This window comes from Prionailurus bengalensis, chromosome C1, assembly GCF_016509475.1.
Source record: "Prionailurus bengalensis isolate Pbe53 chromosome C1, Fcat_Pben_1.1_paternal_pri, whole genome shotgun sequence".
Classification (NCBI taxonomy): Eukaryota; Metazoa; Chordata; class Mammalia; order Carnivora; family Felidae; genus Prionailurus; species Prionailurus bengalensis.
The window spans coordinates 53,889,846-53,899,840 of record NC_057345.1 but is presented as its reverse complement, the minus strand read 5'-3'; positions in this window follow the sequence as shown (position 1 = coordinate 53,899,840).

Genomic DNA, 9,995 nt, shown 5'->3' with positions numbered 1-9,995 from the left:
AAGGAGTCAGACATATAACAATAAAAGTAAAACAAATCAAAACCAAAATTTTGAAAGAATGGGCTCTAGTGTCAAAGGGACCTTAATTAGAAACCAGGTCCACCATTTACAACTGGTTGATTTGGATCCATTGGTTAATCTTTAAAAAAAAAATTTTTTTTAACGTTTATTCATTGTTTGATAGAGACAGAACATGAATGGGGAAGGGGCAGAGAGGGAGGCACAGAATCCGAAGCAGGCTCCAGGCTCTGAACTGACAGCACAGAGCCCAATGTGAGGCTCCAACTCACAGACGGTGAGATCATGACCTGAGCTGAAGTTGGCCGCTTAACTGACTGAGCCACCCAGGCACCCCTCCATTGGTTAATCTTAATGCTCTCATATCTGCAAGAGGAATAATAATAATGCCTATTTCATAAGATTTCTTGGTGATTAAATGCTTTCTGAAAAAAATCATTTATCAAGCACACAGTAAGCACTCAGTAAATACTATCACTACTATTTATTCAACACTATGATTTAAGCACTGGTCTACATGTTTGTGATCTATCAGTGAATAAGAGACAAAACACTTGGGGCATGTGCATGGCTCAGTCGGTTAACGTCGGATTTCTGCTCAGGTCATGATCTCACAAGTCTTTAGTTCAAGCCCCGCATCGGGCTCTGTGCTGACGCTCAGAGCCTGGAACCTGCTTCAGATTTTGTGTCTCCATTTCTCTCTGCCCCTCCCCCACTTGCTCTCTCTCTCTCTCTCTCTCTCTCTCAAAAATAAATAAACATAAAAAAAATTTTTTAAAAAGGGACAAAACGCTTGTCCTTCTGCAGCTTACATGACTATTTTCATGCAAAGTAATAAATGAAGGTGTGTATGATGAAAGCTCACTATTGTATTCCTGGAATCTAGTTTTCTTAGCTTGGGATTCTCCCAGATCCTGAGAAAAGGAATTGGATACAAGTAATTTCTTCGAGAGGTCATCCTTCAAATCATGGAGAGGGAGAGGAAAAGTGAAAAAGGAAAGGATAATGGAAACCAATTTGACAACAAATTTCATATATTAAAAAAAAAAAAAAAGGAAAGGTGGATAGCCAACAGAAGAAAAGGGGAAATCACTTAAGTCTGTCTGAGAGAGGCAAGGGAGCCTACCCAGCAAGAACAATAATTCTTGAAGTTAGGTTTGGAGGATGCATCAGCCAAGGGGTCAAAAGCACAAAAGTGTATGTATCCCAGACAGAGGGAATGACATCAAGGGTATGGGATATAGAGGGAGAAGAACACCCAGAATTACTAGAGATTAGGGAACAAAGGAGTAAGGATAAAAAAAGCAAGAAAGGTGGCAGGAGTCAATCACAGAAGACTTCTATATAGTCCTAATGAGTTAGATTTTATTTTAAGAGAATGGAAAACCACTGAGTTCTACAAGAGTGACATAATTGATTTTGAATTTTAGGAAGATAAATTTGTCCTGCTTGCAGACACCCCAGCAGAATGGATTGAGGCTAACGTCAGGCAAACTAATTAAGAAGATGTTAACAATATTCTAGGAGACACAGAGGCTGGGGAGATAGAAGCGATGAATCTAAGAATTACTAAGAAATAGCATAAATTGGTCAGATGTAAGGGAAGAAAGAGAAGTAAGGATGCTGCTCAGGTTTTATGACTTTTATGGCCAAGGGAAAGTGGCACCCCTCACTAAGCCAGGAAATACAGGAGGGGGTGGAGCTGGTGAGGGGTGAGGGTTTCTTTTCACATATATTGTTTCAAGGGTCTTTGAACCTTTGTGCCCCAGTATCTCCTAAAATAATTTTGAAACATGAAACCCCAACACATGTTAACATCAACTATTAAAACTGTACATCACGAATGCAAAAGTGGCAAGAGGTGTAATTTCCAGCCATATTATAAGACTGAAATTTTAAAATATAACGTATATCACTCTCTTAAATGTATTTGAATGTAAATACCATAGCATATCAATAGCCACCATCATCCTCTTGAAAATTATGGGAACAAGCTCTTCTACTCAATTTTTTACACCAATTCTTTTGCACCTCAAACCAACATGTCCATCCTTCTTTCCCAATTTTATTGTGAGGTAATATATTTTCATTTTTGGAAGTCTTTTCTCAACTACCCTAACATATTTGGTGATAAAAATATCTATACAGATGGAAATTAATTTTGATAATTTCCTGTGATCTTACACTCTATTTTATTGTATTTTTTTTAATTTTTTACATTTATTTATTTTTCAGAGACAGAGGGCAAGTGAGGAGGGGCAGAGAGAGAGAAGGAGACACAGAATCCGAAGCAGGCTCCAGGCTCTGAGCCGTCAGCACAGAGCCCAATGCAGGGCTCAAACTCACAGACTGTGAAATCATGACCTGAGCCAAAGTTGGACGCTCAACCAACTGAGCCACCCAGGTGCCCCCTTACACTCTATTTTAAAGAACCGACTGGGGTGCCTGACTTCAGCTCAGGTCATGATCTCACAGTTAGTGGGTTCAAGCTCTGCACAGACAGCTCAGAGCCTGGAGCTTGCTTTGGATTTTGTGTCCCCCACCTCCCTCTGCCCCTCACCCGCTTGTGCTTGTGCTCCCTCTCTCTCTCTCTCTCTCCCTCTCTCTCTCGCTCTCTCAAAAATAAATAAATAAACATTAAAAAAAATAAAGAATTTGATTATAGGAACTAAGTTGTCAAAATTATTAGTCATGTACTACTAATCAAAATGACTAATGCATTACTAATTTTGATCAAAAATACGAAATAAAAATGTTTTATTATAAAAGCCTCTTTTACTAATATAAATTATAATTTTTAAAACTATAGTTCAGGGGCGCCTGGGTGGCGCAGTCGGTTAAGTGTCCGACTTCAGCCAGGTCACGATCTCGCGGTCCGTGAGTTCGAGCCCCGCGTCGGGCTCTGGGCTGATGGCTCAGAGCCTGGAGCCTATTTCCGATTCTGTGTCTCCCTCTCTCTCTGCCCCTCCCCCGTTCATGCTCTGTCTCTTTCTGTCCCAAAAATAAAAATAAAAAAACGTTGAAAAAAAATTAAAAAAAAACACTATAGTTCATATAAATATTATTGCTAGACTGAAATACTAGTTAGCATTAATTTTGTTCTATTTTCCATTTTTATAGACGTAAGAATTGAGAAAACTTGTTTACAAAAGTCAAAGGATGGGAATTGGAGGAGTTTTACTGAAGCAATACCATTCACTTATTTGAACTCCTTCCAAGTTATATTCCAAAAACCACAGAGTGATCTGTCATTAAAATGCATTTGGCGGGGGGGGGGGGGGGGGGGGGGGGGGGGGGGGAGGAGGGGGGTGGCAGTGCACCTGGTGGCTCAGTCAGTTAAGCATCTAACTTAGGTTCAGGTCATGATATCCTGGTCCATGAGTTCAAGTCCCATGTCTGGCTCTGTGCTGACAGCTCAGAGCCTGGAGCCTGCTTCAGATTCTGTTTCCCTCTCTCTCTGCCCCTCCCCCTTTTACACTCTGTTTCTGTCTCTGTCTCAAAAATAAATAAACATTAAAATTTTTTTTTGCAATCTGTATCAAAATAATACCAGCATTCTTCACAGAGCTAGAACAACAATCCTAAAATTTGTATGGAACCATAAAAGACCAGAAATAGCCAAAGCAATTTTGGAAAAGAAAACCAAAGCTGGAGGCATCACAATTCTGGACTTCATGCTGTATTGTGAAGCTGTAATCATCAAGACAGTATGGTACTGGCACAAGAACAGACACTCAGATCAATGGAACAGAATAGAGAACCCAGAAATGGACCCACAAACATATGGCCAACTAATCTTTGACAAAGCAGGAAAGAATATCCAATGGAATAAAGACAGTCTCTTCAGCAAATGGTGCTGGGAAAACTGGACAGCGACATGCAGAAAAATGAACCTGGACCACTTTCTTACACCATACACAAAAATAAACTCAAAATGGATGTAAGACCTAAATGTAAGACAGGAAGCCATCAAAATCCTGGAGAAGAAAACAGGCAACAACCTCTTTGACCACAGCTGCAATAACTTCTTATTTGACATGTCTCCAGAGGCAAGGGAAACAAAAACAAAAATAAACTATTGGGACCTCATCAAAATAAAAAGCTTCTACACAGCGAAGGAAACAATCAGCAAAACTAAAAGGCAACCGACAGAATGGGAGAAGATATTTGCAAACGACATACCAGATAAAGGGTTAGTATCCAAAATCTATAGAGAACTTATCAAACTCAACACCCAAAAAACAAATAATCCAGTGAAGAAATGGGCAAATGACAGGAATAGACACTTCTCCAAAGAAGACATCCAGATGGCCAATTGAGACATGAAAAAATGCTCAATATCACTTATCATCAGGGAAATACAAATCAAAACCACAATGAGATTCTGACTCACACCTGTCAGAATGGCTAACATTAACAACTCAGGCAACAACAGATGTTGGAGAGGATGCAGAGAAAGAGGATCTCTTTTGCACTGCTGGTGGGAATGCAGACTGGTACAGCAACTCTAGAAAACAGTATGGAGGTTCCTCAAAAAACTAAAAATAGAACTACCCTATGACCCAGCAATTACACTACTAGGTATTTATCCGAGGGATACAGGTGTGCTGTTTTGTTTATTTTTAATTTTTAAAATTTTTTAAAAATTTGTTTTAATGTTTTTTATTTATTTTTGAGACAGAGAGAGACAGAGCATGAACAGGGGAGGGGCAGAGAGAGAGGGAGACACAGAATCCGAAGCAGGCTCCAGGCTCAGAGCTGTCAGCACAGAGCCCGACAAGGGGCTCGAACCCACGAACCATGAGATCGTGACCTGAGCCAAAGTTCGGACACTTAACCGACTGAGACACCCAGGCGCCCCACAGGTGTGCTGTTTTGAAGGGACACATGCACCCCCATGTTTATAGCAGCACTATTGACAATAGCCAAAGTATGGAAAGAGCCCCAATGGCCACTGATGGATGAATGGATAAAGAAGAAATGGTATATACATACAATGGAATATTACTCGGGAATCAAAAAGAATGAAATCTTGCCATTTGCAACTATGTGGATGGAACTAGAGGGTATTAAGCTAAGCAAAATTAGTCAGAGAAAGACAAATACCATATGACTTCACTTGTATGAGGACTTTAAGATACAAAACAGATGAACATAAGGGAAGATAAGCAAAAATCATATAAAAACAGGAAGAGGGACAAAACATAAGAGACTCTTAAATATAGAGAACAAACAGAGGGTTCCTGGAGGGGTTGTGGGAGGGGGGATGGGCTAAATGGGTAAGGGGCATTAAGGAATCTAGTTCTGAAATCATTGCTGGACTCTATGCTAACTAACTTGGATGTAAATTTAAAAAATATTAAATTAAAAAATAAATTAAAAAATTTTTAACGTGTTTTTTAGTCATCTGTTATCAGAAACTTGATTTTCCCCTCAATTCTGTGGCAAGCAAAGAATTAGAAAGCACCTGAATTGCAAAAGCATTTGTCACCTAGTCATGAGACCCGTTCACTCTGAATTTCTGAAAAGTTTATCAAAAAGGCTTTCTCAAGAATTATCAATGATGATTAAAATCATACTTTTCCATCTAGAGGCATTTTGGTTAACCTGACATGTATATAAAAGACTAGAAAATGAAGATAGTATTAATTCCAAAATATCTTGAGTGATAAAAAAATTTGACAAGGAATTCTCTCTTAAATCATGTGATTTAAATATATTTATTCAAAAACCTTGGTGCAGTATTTTTAGCTCATTTGATTTATGGAAAAGACCCAGCTACCACCTAACTAGCAAAGTCACCCTTCACTGTCAAACCAACCGGCCAAATCAGATTTTTTCTCTGTCACAAAAGATCCGACTACATGTCTTCTATTCAAATAAACATGTTAAGACACATCCCCATGACAACCAGCTCACTTCTGAATTCAAAGAGAGGGGAGAACCTTGCTGAGAATTTGTTCCTGAATGGAATAAAGTATGTAAAGTGCTATTTTGTTTAATATTTTTCTCAATATGCCCCCCTTTTTTGCTTGTTGTCACAAGACTCTCAGTCAGAAGTGATAGATTCCTTGACAAAAAGAGGATGGAAAGGCTAAGGTTGTTAAGCAAAAATTGTCATCATGACCTACTTATTCCATAGTGGAACTAGATTTAAAACATCCTGGGGTGCCTGGGTGGCTCAGTCAGGTAAGCCTTGGACTCTTGGTTTTGGCTCAGGTCATGATCTCACAGTTTCATGGGTTGGAGCCCCAAATCAGGCTCTGTGCTCATAACTCAGAGCCTGCTTAGTATTCTCTCTCTCTCTCTCTCTCTCTCTCTCTGCCCCTCCCCACCCAGACTGTCTCTGTCTCTCTCAAACAAATAAACTTAAAAAAAAAAATCCCAACATGCCACCATTCATTCTTTTACAGGATGTGGATAAATCAAGACAAACACAAGCCCTACTTTGAGGACACACTGTCTGGATTAAAAGAGCTTAGCCTACCCCAGTACTTTGAATGGTCTTTGTGGAGCCCTGGGGGTGTTTACAACCAGTGCAAGGTATATGATAAGATGGGGCCAAGTATACCTTTTTATTTTATCAAAGGAGATAAGGAGGATTATGAAAGGGAGTTGAGATAGGAAAACTAACATAACATGTCAACAGTCAGCATTTCCTCAGAGAAATCCCTTTGGGCAGAATTCCATAAGGAAATCAAGATCCAGAAACTGGTTTCCTTAAAATGATCTGAGCCACCATATCTCTTTGAAAGTCTCTGTATCTATCTTTAAAAATCATTTGATTTCTACCATATATACCATTTGATCCTCACAATGGCTCTGTGAATTTGGTACTTAAAACCTCTATCAATGTGACTCTCATTTAACAATGAGGAGTCTAAGGTTCAAAGACACCACACCAATTACCCAACGTAACTGAACCCGGTTGAAGTGACATCCCAGGCTCTTTCAGCAAAACCCTCTGCTTCTGCTCCAGCCGAGACCAACATACCACCCCAGGACCACTCCCCTTTCTACCTGGAAGGCCTCTGCTTCCTCATAGAATTCTGGACTAAATGACACTCAAGTTTTTACCAATTTCTCAATGAGACTCAGTTAGCATGTTTTATCTCTGGCTTAAGTTAATTTTTTTCAACATCTTATTAAGAAAAAAATTTGAGCCACCTGGGTGGCTCAGTCGGCTAAGCGTTCCCCCTTTGGCTTAGGTCATGATCTCATGGTTGATGGGTTCAAGCCTTGCGTTGGGCTCTGTGCTGATAGCTCAGAGCCTGGAACCTGCTTCAGTTCCTGTGTCTTCCTCTCTCTCTGTTCCTCCCCAGCTTGTACTCTCTCTGTCAAAAGCAAATAAACATTAAAAAAAAAAAAGGAAAGAGTGGAGAGTGACAAAACTACTATCAATTCCCCTATTAAAAAAAGAAAGAAAAGAAAAAATTCGAGGGGCACCGGGGTGGCTCAGTCAGTTAAGCATCCTACTCTTGATTTCAGCTAGGGTAATGGGATCGAGCCCTGAGTTGGGTTCCACACCAGAGGCAGACTCTGCTTAGGTATCCCTCTCTCCTTCTCCCTCTGCCCCTGCCCTGCTTGTGCACACACATTCTCTCTCTCTCAAAAAAAAAAAAAAAAAAAAAAAAAAAAAGGAAGAAAGAAAAGAAAAAAAAATTTTGAAATATATCTAAATTGAAACAAATGTTTTATACACACTTATATACCCATTGCCCAGATTCTACTATTAATTTCACCATACCTGCCAAGGCTTATCTCTTCTTAATCTTTGGCAGCCTACATTTCCCCTTCTGTAAAACAGGAAAGCACCATAGCACCTTCATTAAGCTGTTTTCTAAGAGTACAGTTTATGATCTACAGAAAACTGTAAATTTCCTCATCTCTATTGGTTCAGGTCATTCATTTAATCTAGTGGTACCAAACCTGGAAGTACATCAGAATCACCTGGTGAGTTTTTAAAACATACCCGAACACTGGCCCTTTCCCTGGTCAGAATCTCTGGGAGTAGACACAGGATTTTAGCATTCAATTAGTCAACAAGCAATTAATGAGTAGCGCTCTGTGCCGGGCAACTTTTTAGGCATCTGAGTGGATAAGGGAAGTCCCTGCCCTCACAGAGCTCCACCCTCTTGCCTCACCACAGAATTCCTTCCTGCACAAGGGTGTTCGGGTCCCTTCCATCTGAGTGTCCTTCCCTCTCAGACTTCCAGAACCCATTTCAGGCCCCAGGGTATTCTTCCCACCTGGCCCTTCTAGTCAGTAAATTGCTTCCTTCTCAGGAGTCCTATGGCTGGTTTTTCTTATCAACGTTATCCATAGGCTGTAGCGCTTTGTGCTAGGGGTTCTGGTTTTCGGTGTGGGACTCCACTAACTGTGAAGAGTCAGAGACTGTTGTATTTGACCTGGGGTCCTTGTCGTGCATGAAAGTGACTGGAACATAGCACTGTTGTAAAATGTGAAACAAATAAATGGCCAGTGGATACTATATTGAACGTAAGGCAATCACAGCCTGTATGCAATGTGTGTTTCCTGAGTCTCATTCTGACTTCCTTCCAGATGACTTGTTTGATGGACCAAGGAATGCTCTGTTTTACCCAAAGGGACAGAAGCTAGACTTCGCACCTGATGGACCTGAGATAATAAAGGGCTCGGGAGGCTTATAAATTGTGTTCTTGGATTTTTCTAAGACCTCCAATTTGAAACTTTAAAATTCCTTCGCCCACCAATAGAATTCTATAGCAGGGAATGTCCTAAAGAAGACGTGTCATGAAAGAGTCCACTCTGCCTGACAAGTAGTGTGTAGGCTTTGAAGTCAAATGGAACAGAGGACGAAGTCTCACCTCCACCCCTACTACCTATTTGACTTAGGTGGTTTGCTTAACCTTTCTGAACCTCGGTTTCTTTACCTGTAAAATACATACATTTAGTCTCTCCCCACTCTCCACATTAAGAGTACGAGCTTCATGAAGAATAACATTAATAGCTGACGTTCACAGAATGCTTATGATGTGCCAGGTACATTGCTAACTCCTTTACAATTCAATACCCAGATCATTCAAGGTACTATTATTCCTGTTTTACAGAGCGTGAAACAGAGTCATATTAAGTGAGTTGTCAGTGGTTATACAGCTAGCGAAGAGCGGATTCAAATCCAGACAATCTGGCTCCGAGAGCTCACTCTTACCTGTGTCTTAGGGCCCTTGTTTGCTTTATTCACTCCATATCTCCAGGCCCCAGAAGAGCTTCTGATACGTGGGTGCTAAAAATAACTTTTGAATTAATCAATCAATAACTTCCTGCAGCACTGATGTAAGAAAGAAAGAAGTAACATTTACTGAGTACCTACCTACCACGTTTCAGGCTCTTTTATGTGTCTTATCTGCCTTAATCCTGCACAGGAAGTGTGTGCTATTATGAAATGCATTTTAACGTCAGCATGCACAGAGGAGGAAACTGAAATGGGAGAGGTAAAGTCACTAGCCCAAGGACACACCACTGACAGGCAGACTTTATGCCTTCTCCCGTGGAAAGCCCCTGCCCTTTCCCCTCTACCTGTGGTCTTTCAATGTTTTTACTCATCTTGCAACTTTAATGTTGAATTTTTTATTTTTTATTATTAGTTGAAGTAATTGCAAAGGCTGTAATTTCCTGGGTATTATAAATACTGACATTTTTTAAAAATGGCATCACCTTTGTGGGGTTACTTAAAAATTCCTTAATTTTTGGTCACCTGGGTGGCTCAGTCGGTTAAGTGTCCCACTGCGGCTCAGGTCATGATCTCATGGTTCATGGGTTCGAGTCCCACATTGGGCTCTGAGCTGACAGCTCAGCGCCTGGAGCCAGCTTCGGATTCTATGTCTCCCTCTCTCTCTGCCCCTCCCCTGCTCATGCTCTGTCTCTCTCTCTCAACAATAAATAAACATTAAAAATTTTTTTTAATTCCTTAATTTTTTATTCCTCTACCACAGGCA